The sequence below is a fragment of the Xenopus laevis genome, chromosome 3L, assembly GCF_017654675.1.
Source record: "Xenopus laevis strain J_2021 chromosome 3L, Xenopus_laevis_v10.1, whole genome shotgun sequence".
In the NCBI taxonomy this organism is placed as follows: domain Eukaryota; kingdom Metazoa; phylum Chordata; class Amphibia; order Anura; family Pipidae; genus Xenopus; species Xenopus laevis.
Window position 1 is genome coordinate 75,432,548 of NC_054375.1, and position 20,335 is coordinate 75,452,882.

A 20,335-nucleotide genomic window follows, 5' to 3' on the forward strand; every position below is an offset into this window, starting at 1 on the left:
TATATTATATATACAATAACAGTAATTAATTTGATTGAATTTTAATTTATTTATTCTTTACAAGTTGTCTATCATGTTTGAGAAATGATGGCATATTATTTATTGACACTGCGCTGAAGGGATATTGTAGTGTTGTAATCTACAAAAAAAGTTAGATATTTTTAAATTGTATTTTAAAGTTGGATATTGTATTAATCTCTGAGGAAGTGACCATTAAGGGTCATGAAGTGCGCCAGTAGTTTGTAATTAATATGCTCTAGTCTAGACCTTTGCTGACAACTTTTTTAAGGATGAAATAACGGAGGAAATGTTTTACCACTAATTTTGAGAAGTGTGGTTGATCTAGAGCTGAGAGATATATATATATTGTATCATTGTATAATTTCTGATCACCTTTAATATGTGAGTTGCCAATAGATGGCACTGTGTTGTTAGGCTATAAATATGTGGTTCACGTTTAGATTATGTAGCTTGAGAAAATGCCTAAGAGGTGTGAAACTTAGGCTTTTCAGATCAAAATCACTATTTCATACAAAGGCTTTCTAAAGATAAGTTCCTGTTGTGGTACTATCTATAAATGTGTTCTGTCCAAAAGTGGAACCAGCCTATACCTGGAATAGGTATGATGACAGAACATGACCAAGGTGATGGTCAGATAACGAAACAACTGTGCTGTGTGATGCATGTAAATAATTGTTGAACTTACAAAATAAATAGGTCACTCTGAATCTGCATGTGGTTTCAGTGGCACAGTATGTTAGATCAAACAGTATTCCTTTTGGGCTGCAATTAGATATAAGACTGAACCTGGGGGCTGATGACCGTGTTCTCATTCAAAGATGCCAAGAAAAATATAGCCTGGATCTGACAGAAATGTCTATAAGAGAAGCTGGGGACAATTTGCCTAAAGATCACAGAGGAAAAGGAGCAGGTCATGTGAGAGAAAGGGGTTCGACACAAGCAGCAGCCATTTTTTAAGAACACCAGGAACCACACTAAGGAACTCAGAATGAGATTTGTACCAGCAAACACAACATTTGAGCTGGACACCTACGATTGTCAGTTGAACCAGACATATACCTAGTGGGGAAGATGGAGAAGGTAGCAGCAACAGCTTTGTAGTTCTTCACAAAAGCAGAAGATCGGCTTGCTAAGTTGTTGTTGTAGAGAGAGAACAATCTCCAACAATCACAATCTACAGGGGAAAGGAGTAGAAGTACATGAACTCATAGAAACACATCAAGAGAATGCTGAAGGAGGGGTGAATGGAGTGGTGCTAGTTTGTTAAGGCAGGAGAAAACATAGTACCAAGAAAAAAACTGTTATGCCTATACCATGGGAAAGGACCCAAGCTATAATAAATGTAAATATAGCATTGTGAATATATTTTCTTATGAGTTTACATCTACTGACCTTATACTGTTAAGTAAAGGCTTGGGGTTTATACCAAGTTACCAAATAGACTTTGTAGATTCAAAATTGATTTTCAGCATTTTATAAGTACTAAACATTGAAAATGTGTTTTCCTGAGAATGTACAATCAGTAAATATGGGTCCCTGGGTCCATACAAACTAGAGTACATATATAACATCAGCTGAATATACATTGACAGCATCTGAGTTTATGGTTACCATTGCAGTTAAAAGATATTCTGATAATCTTGAATAAACTTAATCAATACTTTGACAACTGCATTAATAAAGTTAAATTTACCAGGACTCCTATCCTATACTTGTTGCCTAAATTTCATTTACAGTCATTATAGAACCCCAGGCTGCCTACTAGTTTTGAGTATGGAATCAGCTTTAGAATCTCTTGCTACATTTGTAGAAGTATACCTACGCTCACTGGTTCAAAATATAAATACCTGCTTAATGGGCACCAGCAATTTATTAGGTAAATTGAATGCTCTTCCAGATTTGGGCCCAGAACGTATGCTTTGCTGTACTGATATCGATAGTTTATACAAATTTATACCTTAGGATGAATGTCTGAGAAATATAAAGGAGGTGCTTTTGGGTACTAGTTTACCTAGTTCTTGACTGCATATTAATTGCACTCAAAAGAAAATACTTTAGGTTCAAGGTGGTACACTACTGGCAATGCCAAGGTAAATCAATGGGAGCAGCAGTTGCCCCCCCCCCTCCATTGGCTAACCTGTTAATCTATATAACTGAAAAGGAATTTTTCCTTGAGCATAAAATTAAGAGTAAATAGTGGATAACATATTGGTTATTTGGAAGGAAGATGTAACATTGTTCTCTCAGTGGTGACTGAGGCCAATTAAGTTTTCCATTAGAATGTCTAAAGTTTGTCACTGAATTATTGCAGATTTGAATAGAAAGGCTGCTGAAATATTCGGTTTAATGTTTCCAGCCCAGTTACCATAAACCTTGTGTGTGTCAGGGCTATTTCAAAACAACAGTTTTTACAGGCCCACAGAATAACCTCAGATGATGATGGCTCCTGGAAGGCTTCATTGATCCTGATTAATAAATTTGCAAAGAAGGGATATAATAAAATATTCTTTATAAACACAGTCAAAAATGTTGGGATTTGTCCATAAACACATTACTGTAACAAATACCAAGGATAGATAGAGAGAAGAAATATCAGAGATTACTATTTGGGAATAAATATGCAAAACAACGTTTTTAAAGGAAAAATATAGTTTGAATAAAAATGTAGGCTAGAAATATTGTGCATTACGTTTTGGGCTTCTGTACCAGCCCAGTGCACCCACAGCCCTTTAACAGTAAAGATCTGGACCTCCAAATATGCCCCAGTAGCTCCCCATCTTCTTTTCTGCTGATTCACTGCACATGCTCTGTCCTGCTGTCACTTACTTAGCTTAGGAACTGACTCAAAATATACAGTACACTTAGAATATAATTGTCATAATATAAGGCTGATTAGTAATTAATACAGATAATTACTACATGGTAGCACATAAATCAGTGCAATTAGCATTGGAATTTAATAATCAGCCCTGTGGCATCGGCTTATATTAAAGATAAACTTAATTTTCTGCTTGATAATTGGCGACTTCCCCTAATCTTAGTTTATCAACAGCTGCTCAGAGCCCATTGAGCATGTGAGTGTCGCAGACACTTTCCAAGATGGTGACCTCCTGTGACAAGTTTAAAGTCCTGCATCATTACTGCTAGTAAAAAGCTGAAACTTTAGGCTGGTACAATAAGTTCATTCTATAAAATATGGCATTTTTAGTCATATTCATTTTTTTCATTCATCAAGTTCTCCATTAAAGGTAAAAATATGTAATAAACCATAACTTCAAATATGTCCATAAATACATTTTTGTTACTTTTTCCCCAGTAATCCCCTTACAGTACTATTAAGGTCCAGTGTGTAAAAAACAGCAAAAAAATATTCCATCCCATTGATAGATTTTCATAGAAAATATAAATCCGTTATTTCATGTTTCCAGTGTCTGCAAACATTTCACATTTCTCCTATCACTTGTTATGTGTTTGCCAATTAAATGTCTTTCTACTAAACTATGATTTGCAGGTTTATTGGTTTTATTTAAATCGACACATAAAGCATATCAACCAGCTGATTATTAAAGCATACTTTTTCTTGAAGTGTGAATGCACTTGCTGCATTATTGAATTATGAAAGATGAGAATGATTAAATATCAATGTGATGGTTGTTGGAAAAGGACCTGGATATGGTACTGTGCCTCACATTAAAATATATGGGGTTTGTTGCACTGCTGTTTAGTATACAATTAATCATTTCCAGTTTCATTGTTACCTGAGGTTTGCTCAGACAAGCTATTTGTAATTCTCTGCAGAAATATTCATCAGAGACATTCTTTCATCAGTCTGCATCTCTTCATCCTGGCTTATTTCAAAGATACTCCACAGAAGAATATAATTAAGCCCCAGTCTGTTTTTAACAGCATAACAAATAATTCCATGTGCAAAGGGCACAGTTTAGGTATATGTAATTTGGAAAGGGCATGCTGTTAATTGCTTTAGGCACATTTATGAATTTATTTTGGCGAACAAAACTATTTTAAAGGCAGTTATTTTTTCAGAACTTTTGTAACAATTCTAAACTGGATTTTTTTACACAAACTTTAACTTCATGTATATGAGTTTATAACAGTAATGGCAAAAAAATATTAAAATCACCAGATATAGTTGAAATATTTCTACTCTTTGCCATGAGTGTGGTTTTACTGCTATGTTGCCATTATATTAAATCATTGTCATCATATTTGAAACATATAAGATGAAAATAAAACTAGTAGTTTCATTCCTGGGAGTTATTTCCCAATATTTATCAGATACTGTATAAGAATTTCATATATGTTTATAGTTGTACCCAGTTGATTGCCTTTTTATTAAATGAAGGGGACAATTTAAGATTGATCATGCCTTTTGGTGTGAACAATCCTAAAGCAAACCCGGCGTGAGTTTACTATCACGTGGGGTGTCATGCTGGGAAAAACCTCAGCAATCTTCATGTTTTTACCTGAGCGGGCTTTTGAAACAAAGAGAAACTTTAGCAGCTTTTTGGTAGCTTTGTTCCTGCTTCTTGCCATAAGTGCGGTATTACTGCTATATTGTCACAATATTAAAGATGATAAAATAAAAAACAGTCATATTTGAAACATATAAGATGAAAGGAAACTAGTAGTTTCATTCCTGGAAGTGCATATGATTAAGTGCCCAAGTACCATACGAGTAAGGCTATGGAGCAGATTTAATTAAGGGCGAAGTGACTAATACTGGCATTGATTCGCCAGCGTTACTGCTTACAGGCACTTCGCTGATTTACTAACGGGCGCAGGCGTAACGTCGCTACATTCACACTCTATTGCCAGACAAATTTTTGCTCTGGCGAATGGACATTACTCTGCAAATTCACTAAGATGGGGATTTTACTGAACTTTTGCCAGACTTGCCTTCACCAGTTCAGACTAGGCAAAGTGCATTGTTCTTTATTCTTCTGTTACCTACATCATATTTTTAGTGGAAAAAGTTTCTAAGTCCCAAAAAATGCTGGTGTCACTTCCTTTTTTCAGAGTGATAGCCTGCAAAAGTCCTTAAATTTTTTTGGGGGTAACGGGTTCCCCCAGAAATTTTCTAACATATGGAACATAAACTATACAGTGGGCTCATGTATAGGGCATTATAACAACTCTATTTACTCTATTAATTCAATTATGCCTAGCGCAACTTCGGTAGAGGTCTTCACTCAGGCTAATTTGCATATGGTTGGAAATTGTAAAGTTGAATGGACGTATATTTTGCAGCAATACACAAGTCCAGGGAACCTTAAAGGAATTGTTCAGTGTAAAAATAAAAACTGGGTAAATAGATAGGCTGTGCAAAATAAAAAATGTTTCTAATATAGTTAGTTAGCCAAAAATGCAATGTATAAAGGCTGGAGTGATTTGATGTATAAGTCAGTCAGGACACTACTTCCTGCTTTTCAGCTCTCTTGGTTTACAGTGACTGGTTACCCTGGTTACCAGGCAGTAACCAATCAGAGACTTGAGGGGGGGGCCACATGGGTCATATCTGTTGCTTTTGAATCTGAGCTGAATGCTGAGGATCAATTACAATCTCACTGAACAGAAATGTACCATGTGGCCCCCCTTCAAATCGCTGACTAACTCAGAGTTATAGAGCTGAAAAGCAGGAAGTAGGATTCTGGCTGTTTTATTAGACATCCAGTCACTCCAGCCTTTATACATTACATTTTTGGCTAACTAATTATATTAGAAACATTTTTTATTTTGCACAGCCTATCTATTTACACAGTTTTTATTTTCACACTGAACTATTCCTTTAAGGTTCCCTGGACTTGTGTATTGCTGCAAAATATACGTCCATTCAACTTTACAATTTCCAACCATATGCAAATTAGCCTGAGTGAAGACCTCTACCGAAGTTGCGCTAGGCATAATTGAACGCTAGCGCATCTTCACTTTTATTGCCCAAGTAACGCTAGCGAAAATTCCCCAGCGTTCGGCACCCTGGATGCAACTTTGCGTTATAGTAAATTAGCATTGTCTGATCGAATTTTTGCCTGGCGAAGTGTTGCGATGTTGCGATTTTCTTTGTGGCCTGAGATAAAGTTCTCAGTTCCTTTACAAGCCTGTTTTTGTGTGCATGTTGTCTTCTGTTTGGTTGGATACCTTTCACTTGAGCTGTAGGTCTGGTGCACCCAGAAATTTATTGGATTTGCATTGGAAATTTCCTTCCTTGAATGTATCATTCCTGATACAAAATATTCATATAACATTTTGATAGCTGTATCCAATTGATTGTCTTTTTATTATATAAAGGGTCCAATTTAACATTGCTGGTGCCTTTCAGCATGAGCAATCTTTCATATAACCCTGTATGTGTGTCCCTGAAAAAACCTCAACAATCTTCATTATTTTACCTGAATGGACTTTTGAAATGAAGAGAAATGTTGGCAAGAAATTTTAACCCTGTATAGCAGAAAGCAGACCAACAGGCTACTAGAAAAAAAACAGCAAAATATATGTTTATTATAAAGGCTTATATTCATATTTGATCTATAGACTTATATCTAATGTGACCATTTAAAAAGTATAGATATAGGAGTGTACTACAGTCTGCTTTAGAGGGTATATGATTATGCACCTCCATATCTGTACAGGTTTCCTATTAGCTCACTCTGACAGACAGATTATACTTCCCTTTTCTCCAGCAATGATTTTCAGTTTGCATACAGATAAGTTTACTGTTTTATATCATTTTCTGTGGCTGTCATTTTCACAGCTTTTGTGATTTGTTTGTTTGTTTTTTGCAAGCAATACAGTACTGTACTGTAAACATAAGGCTTTTATGTTTCAACAGTAATGTACATAAACTGCCAATTAAATGCAATACCTGTGCAAATATCTGTAAGGTAGGTGCAGTGCTGCTCTCTACACCAGCTATTCTTGTTTTTTCAGCATCTGGCACTTGAGTTATGATATTTAGTAATGTTTGGCATACACACAAGCACAGTTTAATTTCATGGAACTAATATCATGCTTATATCATGCTTGAATAAAGATTGAATGCTTATTTCATCAATTTGACTTTGTGTAACAACATGTAATGGTTCCATGATTGTCTGTAACCATGTTTAGATCCAAAATATGAATGCCAACATTTTTTAAAGGGAACACCTTCACTAATGTAAAAAAACAATTACTGCTTTCAATTGCAATTGCATTTTCAGATTACATTAAAAGCACATAATGCAAATAGCTCCTAAACATGGGAAGGCCCTATTTAGGCAAATAATTATTTTATTTTTACTGATTTCCTATTTTCTGTAATAATAACAGTACCATTTACTTGATGTTAAGTAAGCTGCATACATTCCTTTTGGTGCAGACCATTCCTCATGGGTTGAAATTAGAAATTTCTTAGAATTACATTTTCACTTGATTTACATTCAAGCTCTCTTGCAATTAGGATTTTTGATAGGTTGCATCAGCCCTCATACCGCACCTGTTGATCCAGAACTTAAAAAATCCAAAAAGAGAACCAACTACCTAATGTGATGAGAGTGCTTTTCTCCCACCTTTAAGTACTTTCGCATTAGTTGTCCTTATACTGTTACCTCTTCCAGGCACTGCCATTTTCTCTTTTACAGGAGCCTCTTAAATAGAATCAACCAAATGTAAATATAAAAATAGAACCATTATTATTTTAGCACTTTCTGAGCTGGGACATAATAATATTGTAGGCTGTTATGTAATTTTCTTTTCAGTGATGAACAGTGTTATCGTGTGTGTAACTAGCACAAAAGGCTACTATTACTGCTGCATAAAACTAGCACAAATGTATAAGAAGTAAAAATAATAAAGATTTTTGTGTCATTTTAGGAAAATTCTTGTACTGTTTTATTGCAGTTTCTTTACATTTCTGTAAATGCAGAAATGTTACCTTTGTTATTATTTGTTAACTGAAAGTAATTGAACAGATTAAATATTTGCCTGAAGGATAAAAATAAAATAGGATGTGAGCTCAGACAAAAGCACTGAAGACAACGCTTACATTCTGTGATTATTGTTATTAAAATACAAGTAGAAAATATTTCACCTGCAAGTAAAAATGCTACTACAGTGACGAAAAAAATACATTTTAGAAAGGATAAGCCATAATGAAAGTGTACTGCATAATAAATGATTTCAGTTAGACTTCAGTTAGAACCTTATCAAGACCATGGCTCTTACTTGCATAAAGGTCATATTGTAGAAAGTTCACATGCAAAAGAACATAGGCAAGCACACCAAAATTTCAACAGGAATTATACTCTGCAAACAGTATGTGGTATTCACTGTCTTTCAGAGAGTTCCAAGCCTCCCTTCCTCAGATGAAGATGTTCATCAGACATTCCCATTCCCATTGAACAGGGGAAAGCCCATGTTTTCATACACTTTAAACATCCAGTTAAATTAAGTGCACTTAATTCACAATACTGGTCATCCTATATTAAAAAAGCATTTTACCAAAAATATGAGTCAATTTGAAAGAGTCAGTCCATTTAAAGAGTTCAAGTGATCACCAATGGCATCCATGTAGTAAAGGACAACTTCCAGCAATATATATGTACAATAAATATGTTGTAGAATGTACTGTACACTGTACAACAAACACATAACACACATTTAAACACCCTTTTTGACCTGTACCATCTTTTGTCTATATGTGCATTCTGAAAATTACCAGCACTAAGGCACACATTTTCTACCTTCCAGTATGTCTTTTCTGACGTAAAAAGTGGTTTGATTTGGTTTTTCAAGATATAGCTTGGGATCTAATATCTGGAATGCATGGGACATGGAGCTGTGGAGCACTTAAGGCTACTGAAGACATTTAAACATTAATAGAACCCAGAAGAATTGTTTTGCCATAAACATGGATATATTCTAGCTTATCTAACCAAGTAGATGATTTTGTTATTACAGAAAATACACAGAAAATATATAATTATTTTTTATGTGACAGGTAGATGGTGGTGGGGTACCCCAAAATCACTATTACCTCTGCTAGTATACCTTGGGCCCGTTCCAAGGGGTTCAACTCTCAGTAAGGCAGTTAGTACATAAGACTCTTCTCACTCAAGTGGGACCTTGCTTAAAGGGATACTGTCATGGGAAAAAAATTTTTTTTCAAAATGAATCAGTTAATAGTGCTGCTCCAGCAGATTTCTGCCTGAAATCCATTTCTCAAAAGAGCAAACAGATTTTCTTATATTCAATTTTGAAACCTGACATGGGGCTAGACATTTTGTCAATTTCCCAGCTGCCCCATGTCATGTGACTTTGCCTGCACTTTAGGAGAGAAATGCTTTCTGGCAGGCTGCTGTTTTTCCTTCTCAATGTAAGTGAATGTGTCCCAGTGGGACATGGGTTTTTAATATTGAGTGCTGTTCTTAGATCTACCAGACAGCTGTTATCTTGTGTTAGGGAGCTGTTATCTGGTTACCTTCCCATTGTTCTTGTGTTTGGCTGCTGGGGGGGGGGAAAGGGAGGGGGTGATATCACTCCAACTTGCAGTGCAGCAGTAAAGAGTGATTGAAGTTTATCAGAGCAAAAGTCACATGACTTGGGGCAGCTGGGAAATTGACAAAATGTCTAGCCCCATGTCAGATTTCAAAATTGAATATAACAAAATCTGTTTGCTCTTTTGAGAAATGGATTTCAGTGCAGAATTCTGCTGGAGCAGCACTATTAACTGATTCATTTTGAAAAAAAATTTTTTTCTCATGACAGTATCCCTTTAACTACTAGAGGAAGGGTTAACCACAATGTATCTCCACCATAAGACATACTTCAAATATCTTAGGCACCAGTTTGACAGATGATACACTTTAGAAGATGGTGGGTGCTGTCTTGATGTTACAATATTAATTAGTAAATGCACCCAACAATTGTTATCCAGTAAATACTCACAGGTTTCAGGTTTAGTGTTCACAACACCCCAGAGGTAGTATAGCCTGACTTTGTTGCACAATCCTGTTCAATGTGAATCTCACAGTGGTCCCACACTTCAAGGATCTCTCTATCCATTAGCCTAACAACATGAGTCTCTACACTGGTGACCTTGTCATCACAGGGTACTAACCCTTATGGTGTCCATGTTGGAGCATCTGGCTGCTCTACTAACTAACCCCTTATCCTGCCTCTCATTCCTAGAGTGACTTTACAAAGCTACCCTTGCATTTACTTCTATACTGGAAACCACCTCTGTTTTAGACCCACCAGCACCAGACCACCTCTTCCAGCAAGTTGGGAAAACACCTTTTTATCACCTAGGGAAAACCTGACACCTTAAACTCTCCTTAAAGGGGCCTACTTCCTCTCCAAGCTATAATTAGGAGCCACACCTAGCTGGCTAATAACCCTCCTGGGGAAAACTAACAAATTTAAAGGATTACAAAAACTTGGCCCTCCTACATTTAAAATGGCATAGATGGAAATAACAACACTGCACTTTGGACAATTCTGAATAATGAGTTTCCAGATAACATATCCCATACCTGTACAATAAGGGCTTTGGTAGCAATACATTGAGTAGATTTTTCCAAGACAGTGTGTTTTCAACATAATGTGTACCTGATAAACATATTTCAGTGGCACTTAGGCCACATCAAGTAGTAATATACAATGGTAAATACCTGAGACAAAATAAGGTCAGATAATACAAATGTTCATTTTAGCACAAAATTGGTTTACTATTTATTATTTATGATACTGTACATCTAAACAGCATTCAGACTAATTAATCTTTTTTAAATCAGATGTGCAGCTGATTGGGTTTGTCAGTGGTGCACTTTTTATTGATACATAGGTGACTCAGCCAGTGGTGCCATTTGTTGGTATATAGGTGTGTTTGTAAGTGTATGTTTATATTTGGTTCCACATAGTGCATAGGACTTGAGGTCTAAGGCAGATGAAATTATTTCTGATCTTTCACAAAATGCAAATAAGTAATTATTTCATTATTTTTTCATTATAGAAGTTGCTTTGTGTAAGCACAGCTAACTTTTTTTTAGGGAATATCAACAAACCCACTCTGCTTTTTCCATGTTCACAGTTCTCTCTTGAGCCTTTGTCTGTTGTTTTATATTCCTTTTTCTGACAGCTTCTACTGCAAGATTAAAACACCTAAGGTGCTGTATACCAATATGTGCTATTGAGAGCTTGGCAAATGCTCAGCAAAAGTTAATATGAAATAGAAGCTACTTCACAGCCCTGGGAACTGGAATGAAATATTCATTCACATATCTTGATCACCTGGCTTAGAATTCAGAGTTCAGCAAAATGTATATATGAAACCCATTTATACAGTAACATATAAGTATGCAGCTTAAAATAAAATAAAAATGCTGTTGACCTCTGAGCAGCTTTTACATTTGTAATATTCCAGAAGTAGATGGTTTTTAGTACCTTATTCATCCAATTTTGTAACATTTAAAACAAATGAGACAAACACCCCAATTAGCAATCAGCAATTAGATTTGAACAGTCACCTTCAAGATAGAGAACAAAAGTACTTATTGATTTCTACGGGCAACATCACCAGTAGGGATGTCGCGGACTGTTCGCCCGCGAACTAATTCGCGCGAACATCGACCGTTCGCGTCCGCCGAATGTTCGCGAACGTCGCGCAACGTTCGCCAATTTGGGTTCGCCTTAGCTGGCGCTTATTTTGGCCCTCTCACCCCAGAGCAGCAGATACATGGCAGCCAATCAGGAAGCTCTCCCTCCTGGACCACCCCCACACCCCCTGGACCACTCCCCTTCCATATATAAACTGAAGCCCTGCAGCGTTTTTTCATTCTGCCTGTGTGTGCTTGGAAGAGCTAGTGTAGGGAGAGAGCTGTTTAGTGATTTGAGGGACAGTTGATAGTAACTTTGCTGGCTAGTAATCTACTTGATACTGCTCTGTATTGTAGGGACAGAACTCTGCAGGGATTTGAGGGACAGTGAGTTTAGGTTAGTTAGCTTTGCTGACTAGTAATCTACCTTCTACTGCAGTGCTCTGTATGTAGCTGCTGTGGGCACTGCTTCTGATCTCATCTGCTGACTGCTGTAATAACCCAATAGTCCTTGTAAGGACTGCTTTTATTTTCTTTTTTGTTTTTTTACTTTGCTACTATAAGAGCCCAGTGCTATTAGTCTAGCTGTGTTGGGGAGTGGGACTGGTGTGCTGCTCCTCCTAGTAGTTCACCACTACCAGCACCAACCAGAGTCAAAATTGTTACAAAGTATCTTATTTGCACCTGTTAGCTGTTCTGAGCTCTCTGCCAAAAGCTAATTAAGTTAGAAACTGTTTTTTTTCTGGCTGTTCAGTTCAGAGAAAAGAGGGACAGGGGGTTGAGTGGTCAAAAGAGGGACAGTTGGGAGGTATGCAAGTGCCACCTAGCTGTGTGAGCTTTTTCACATTCTGTCTAAATAACAATAATAATTCCATGTCCGTAAACATCACCTGAGTGATGTTTTTACAGCAGCAATAATATATTCCGTACCCACTACTGTATACGTTGCCCTTGCAGGCATTGTTTGCCCAGTCTTTAACCAAGTGCCACCTAGCTGTGAGCTTTTTCACATTCCGTGTCCAGAAACATCACCTGAGTGACGTAGTGTGATTTCTGCCCTTTACAGCACAAAACGCAGCGCTGTGTCAACAATGTATTTTTCAGATACATTTTTGCCCTTGATCCCCCTCTGGCATGCCACTGTCCAGGTCGTTGCACCCTTTAAACAACTTTAAAATCATTTTTCTGGGCAGAAATGTCTTTTCTAGCTTTTAAAATTCGCCTTCCCATTGAAGTCTATGGGGTTCGCGACGTTCGCGTTTTTGACGCAAGTTCGCGAATATGTTCGCGAACATTTTTTCCGCCGTTCGCTACATCCCTAATCACCAGTGATGTTTTTCTCCAATTTTATTAAATACGCCCCATTTTATCACTGATGACTTTCACAGGGAGCTTTTGAACTGAAAGCCTGGTAATAGCAGTCTAAAACTGCTAAGATTTTAAAAAACACTGAAAATAAAAAAATGACTGTAAACTGCAAAAGTGCTCAGTTTTTTTGGGGTGCTAGATCCCCTTTAATTAAGAAATATATAGTGGTAAAGTTACTTAAATGTCTTCCTGATTCTGTAGCTCTTCTGTATAATACTAAGTAAAACAGTTAAACAGAAAGTCTAGTATCAGCAGTCTAAATGGGGAATGTAATCAAATTAGTTAATGGAAATATACTGTATGTGCAATTAAAAAAAATATTGACTTGTGTAAATCATTTCTTTCTTCTGTGAATTTAATGGAAGTGGAAGACAACTTATTTAATAAAACTTCTTTCTGAAAAAAAGTAACTTTTTTCATAAAAAATATGGCATCTTTAAGCAAGCCTTAAAATGTGCTATATGCACTAAAATTTTCCATTGTAATAAATAATATATGAGGAATATTACATTGAGAAATGTGAATATTTGTGCACTAAAATGCTAAATTAATGCTAATTAATGTAAATTTCAAAAGTGATCAGAGGGCCTCTATGTAAGGTTGCTTTAGTTTGTTGAAAAACGAAAGAGTGAGAGAAAATGGATTAATGGAATAATGACTGAACATACAAGGAAATCAATTGTTTATTTTTTCTTTAAAAAAGAAAAGGTGTAATCAAAAAGTGAAAATATATACTTTTATAAGGTCATTATGAAAGTTTGTGTAAAAACATATTTTTTCAAAGCATGGTGCCAGCATCAATTAAGAACATGAGATGTTTTTACTGATTGATTCAGTGATGAAATGGGCTGTGTGTTTCATTATCTCATTGAGTAATAAACTAAGATCGGTCCAGGTCTGGTAAACAGGAATGGCATGTTTTGGTGATGTTAGCACTGTCAGCGTCCAAGGATCCACACAGACCCAATAGTGACAAGGGATTTCTGAATGCAGGTCCGGGCTGAGAATTAAAATAGGCCCTGGCATTTCTGGTACACAGAGGCCCAAACAGCCCCCACCAGCCCACTAAATACTGACTTTCTATGGGACCTTATAGCAGCCCCTCTGGCATTTGCCAGAACCCACAGATTGCCAGTCCGGGCCTCGATGTGAGGTCAGCACACAGCATCGAGTGCCATGAAATTCACTATTAAAAGTCCGCTGATGCCAATGATTCCCTGTCACATGATTTTTTGACCACTCTGTTGGTAACTCCCTGCTAGTGGTAGATGCTCCTGTTAAACTTGTATTCTGAACTGATCTCTGTTGACCTGTTTCTGACTGTCCTGACCCATTGCCTGGACATGAGCTTATTTAGCTATTCTTGTTCCCTTCTTATGAAATATGCCAATGCACAACATTTATATGGATATCATTTACAGTTTACCCCATAATGGTGTGTTCTGACATCAGAATGTGCCATATATGAAATGTGTGTGTGTGTGTGTGTGTGTGTGTGCTCTATCACACACCCATGGTCTTAACACCACCACTCACCATTTTGAACATCACAGCACACTGCTATGACCACTACTTCCTACATTGCCTTTCTCTTTTTCCCCTCTAGACCTTTGGTCTTCTGCCCTTATGCACCCCTGTTTCTCCTTACAAGCTGCTAAATCCAGTATGGTGCTAGCTATGTGCAACTGGATGGAAAGGAGGGGAACTTATAGGAAGGAGCAGTGAGGCACAAAAGTGAAAGATAGAGGGGAAGAAAACAGTGGTGAGTTCAGTAGTAGGAACCAGTGAAGGGGAACAAACAGAGCAGGGGAAATGGAGGTGGACAGCAATTATGAGGATGGGATGGGCTAACAATACAGGGGGATGAAAAATTATTGTGGAAGAGAAAAATAATATGCAGTTTTACCTGGGCCAATCTTTCTAATTTCTGTTCATGATCCCATTGATGATAGGTTTGTTACAAAGCAAAGTGTGTTCATTGTGCATGGTAACATTATTCTGAAAGATTTCAAACTACCAACTCTTATATCTATCATTGGAAAGCTCACATGAAAGTTGATAACAGTAAAAAAGAACACATTATAATCAGTAGTGTAATTTCAAGTGGTTGCATGGCTTTAAGTAGGATAGCTAACGTCAGAATAATCTATTAGGTTTCTAGGAAGACACTACTTGATGCACTTTATATAGATTCTGCTAAAGCATTCAGTGTGATTCCTAAAAGCTGAAGAGCACATCTGAATATATAAAGAACTGGTAAAGGGCAGAGATTAAATGAGTTTTGTATAGGTAAGCACAAATGACACGATTAAAGTAAAGTTGAGCAAATCCTTAGGAAGTTAGTAATTGCTGCTTTGAACAGTCTATTATTACGGTAAAAAACAACGAAAACCATCAAGGTTACAGCTATAAATTCCACTGCCTTTTAGATTTTAGAGGGGAAGTTATTTTGTTACCTTTTGCTGCTCAGGTGAAACTGCTTGAGATTAAAACTAATAGACTTTTTTCTAATCTTAGTCACTATGTTACCTGACTTGCTCTTCAAATTTAGACAGAAAAGTGTGTGTACTGAGACCTTAAAGTGGACCTGTCACACAAAAATCTGTATAATAAAAGTCCTTTTCAAATTAAACATGAAATCCAATTTCTATTTTTTATTAAAGCATTCATAGCTGTTGTAAACTCATTTAAAAATCTCAGCTGTCAATCAAATATTGTCTGCCCTGCCTCTATGCCTAGGCATAGAGGCGGGGCAGACAATTGCTTTCATTTTCCATTCAGCACTTCCTAGATGTCACTGCTCTCCCCACATTCCCCCATTCTCTTCATCATTTAATTGTGTAACCAGGGCATGGGGATGGACTTCAGGTCCCCCATTCTGGTGCACAAACAAGATTCTGAGATGATAAGGCTTGTCTTAATAACAGTGTCCACTTGCTATAATTATGAATTCCCAGACTGAAGGAAACAAGATTCAAATAATTTATATAGTGTAATTAAAGTTTATTTTGCTTGATTAATGTGATAAAATAGGATTTTGAATAATTTTTTTGGGTGACGGGTCCACTTTAAAGGACTCAAATAATGTTTAAAATGTAGATTCAAACGTATCTATTGAAATATCACCAAGTAATAGCCATTTTAAGCTCAAAAAGTAGTGTAATTTAATCATTAATTGTAGGCAGAATACACACACACACACACACACACACCCCCCCTCCTAGGAGTTATGTGGCCATATACTATTACCTTGGAGGTATGAAATGCGTAGGGCCTATGGAGATGCATTTATACTTTTAATTATTATCAATAAAGACTTTTTTAAATTTATACTTTTGGCCTTGTGGATTCCTCTGAGTGCCGGATAGTCCGTTCTCTTTGCTGTATACATCGGTTTGCCACTCCCTGAAGCTGGAGTCTAGGGCTGGTGCACCTGGACCACAGGATCAAGCTGGGGAGCTATTTACTTTATCATTTTGGAGCACCATTTGGTCTCTTTGTTTTGCCATATATTATACAGGTCGATAGAAAGATATCTTGGTATAATTATCAGAACAAAACTGATTCTACATAGAAAAATGATCAATGTCACATAGTAAAGTATATATTGAGGCTCGTGCCAAAATATGGGCAAAAATATCCATACTGTCACCGATACTTAGAATAGCAGTTAATTATAAATTGAAAATGGTTAATTCATGTTTTACTAATTCTGTATCTGTTACTTCTTTGGATTAAAAATAGACTCAGTGTTGTAATGACATTCCTGGCCAACATGAAGATTAGATTTATACATTTCTTCCTTTTTCCCAAATATATTTTCTTTTGCCACCTCTAATGGCTGAGTCATCAGGCTTATCTGACAGCTTCATGGAGATAAGATTCAATACATGAAAGAAATGCAAAGTGGATAGGCAGTGTGACAGTTGAAAGCAGAACTTTAAACTATAAAGTGACAATAGCTGACAGCAGAGGTGAACATATACATGAAATTATTAACACAGGAAATGTTTAACATAAAAGGAAGGTCATCTTAGATAATTTATTAAATAGTTTCGGCAATATGCAAATTGAATTTATGACTAATAACAGACCATTAACTGGCTTTAAAAATGTACATGCTGATAAAGCAAACAAACTTAATTGATATTAGATACGGTGACATTTGTAAAGCAGTTTATTTCATAACTGATTTTTTTTTTAGGGGCAACATTAGGGGATGTTTTTATCAAAGGGTGAAAAGACAAGATTATAATTAAAACAACTCCCAATTTACTTGCATAGCCTCAGTACTAAAGAGTTGTGGATTGGGACCTGCAGTGGTTGATTCCTCATCTGACAAGAGGGAGGCACTGATAGATTTTTTGCATATCAATGGGATGTCAACTCATTACAGTGTAAGTGCTATTTTTAGAAATGTTCTGAATATCCAGACACAAAGCCAATAAAATGCTATTTATTAGGTGAACACCGTTTGATACATAGCCACAAAGTGCACAGCACTGGTGGCCACACGGCAGATGTTACTTGTCAAAAGGCCATGTATGTTGTAGCTGATCATTCGCTTAAGCTAATGATTTGATGAGGTTTGTGAATGAACACAAGATGAAAGCAAAAATGATATATTACTACCCATAAAACATGAAAAATAAAAAAAAATCAAATACCTCCCAAAAAAGCCAGGTGTGTCAGGTTTGGAAATGCATGAAAATGTTAATGCACTCTTATTTCAATATAATATTTTTAATGTCTCCAGATACCACATATTCGGGTAATCTTATGTATATGTGAAATGACAGCACTCATTTAAAATCCATGTTGCATTCGGATGATTTGCCAGGCTTTCTTTTCAAAAGCAAAGAGCTTAAATGGATGCACTTTGCATATTTCATGTAATTTGTAAGATACCTGGCTGTAAAGTGCAACTTTTGGTTCAAGCTTGCTCTTCTTGTGTACACAATCACCCTTCTGTCACTGTTTTCACAGTAACCCCCCCCCCACTATTGTAACAATAAATTCCCATTCCCAAAAATGTTTGTCTATGGTTTCTCACAAATCTTGGTTTCACAAACCCCTTACACACTCTTGTCATATTCCCATCTTATTTCCTGTTGTCACAATACCTATTCTAACAGAGCCAGATATGTGCACCTACCGATTCAATACATTTCTTAAACTTTACTTTAAATAGGCTACAGGAGAGCAGCCTATTTTGCTTTCACATGAGAGGTTTAGGACAACAATACAAAATAATTTTCCTACTCATCATTCCTCTTATATGCTAATTTCCTGAACTCCAACAAGATCACCATCCTTATATGAATTTTTAATGTCAGTGGGTAGTCTATTCACATTTTATTGTTTAAAAATTCTCAGTTGCATTGTAATATTTTCATTAGTTCAAAATGTAATATTTTCATTTCATTTCACAACTATGAAGTTATAGATACACTGCACACTGGCACAAACTATAAAATTCAAAAGCTTTCTTCCACTGGTGAATGAGGTCACTAAACCGTGGGTTAGCAAAAGCTATATTAAATTTGATCAAAGAAAAAATTTTATGAAAAGGAATACCTACGAATGTTGAAGCACCTGCTTTTCATTTCAGTTGTACACTGTATGTAAATCTGAAGAAATAGAGGCCTATATAGAATTTGAAAGTTAACAGAGTGACAAAATAAGATTACATTTATTTTTATTTTAAACTTTTTTTTCCAAGTTCCAAGAATAAGATAAAATGCAAACCATGGAATCTCGAATTCAAATAATTGATAATAATGGCTAAATCTCTGTATTAAATGCTAACACGTCAGACTGGGGGGCCCTCAGGGGCCCCCACACCACCCCCGGGCACCCCAGCCACAGAGAGCTTAATCCATAAAGTCATAAATTCCTCCTCTGTGGTGGATCACTCCACTTCCTTTTCAAGATGGCCCTGGCACCCCTTTCTATAAAGCCATCTCACCAAGTCCACTCATTGTAGGGGTGCTTATTATTCTTTTACACACTGTCTTTGAAAAAACATTACTCAGTCTCTCATTTGGCAATAAATTTCATCTGTGTGCTGGTGATATACAAATATATTTATCGACCACTTCATTAACAACTAAACTGAGGTTTAAATCTCGTAATGCCTCATAGAAAACGTATCCTAACAATAACTGTACTGATCACCTTCACCGCTTTACTATTTCTACTGATAGCATGCTTATAAACACCACTGTCAAAATCTATCACCTTTCCCTATGCAGTATTACTATTCCTTTCTTTAACAAGGAACCACTAACTAACCCATGCACTTTACCTTTCCTGCCTGGACTACTGAAAATTGCTACTAACTGGCCTCCCATCTCTTCCCTACAGTGCGTCTCCTCCTCCCATTTAGGAGACAATATGCCTCTCCACTCCTGAGATTCTTATCTCTGTGTCCCATTAAGCAAAGAATCATTTATAAACTCCTTCTCATAAATTGCACCTCACTGCATCTCTTCTCTGTCTCCATATATTTCTGACTGACTGCTCTACCTCCTGGTCACACCACCCAATTCCATTGCTATTTCCTACCTTAAATTTTTCTCTCTTGTGGCAAATACATTTGGAATGTCATTCTCTCCGAGTTATCATTTTCCTAAGAGAGAATCTTCCTTCACTTCAAAAATAAGCTCTCGGAGCACTTGTGTTCCATCTAACTCATGACTAACCTACTTATGTACAGTATTTATGATGCAGTGACAACTACTGTAAACTGCAACACTTATTTATCCTCTTATTTGTGTCTGTATTGAATAGGAACCTCCTTCCCCTTGTATCAACTCTAAGCACTTGTTCTAGAATGTTAATGTATTTTGGATTTATTTATATTTTATTATTGTAATGTATTGACTCCTGTCTGTTAATGTATTATTTTACTGTGCAGCACTCTGTGCACAAGTAGTTTTATAAACAGTAAATAAAAATATCTATCAATACATACATATGCTACATTGTGTGGGTGTGTGAAGGGTCAATCTCTGACTAGTTTAAAGTAAGATTTTATTAAGACCTATGTAGTCTATGAATAGTCAGGATTATTTAGACAGCCATGGTTATATCACATATGTTACTGGATAATTTATAGAAAATAGTGGTGCAAGAGACATTGCTACCCAGTTTGGTGTTTAGCATAGGTCCATTTGAAGTTGTTCTCATACTTTACATTATAAGGGAATAAAGTTACTTCTGGGTATATTGAGTGTTATTATCAATAAATTGGCTAAATAATGCACTTGTTCATATTAAATAATCCCAAGTACCTACTTTGTTTTGTTTTAATAAACTGTCTGCCATTATTCTTGCATTTAATATATTTTGTA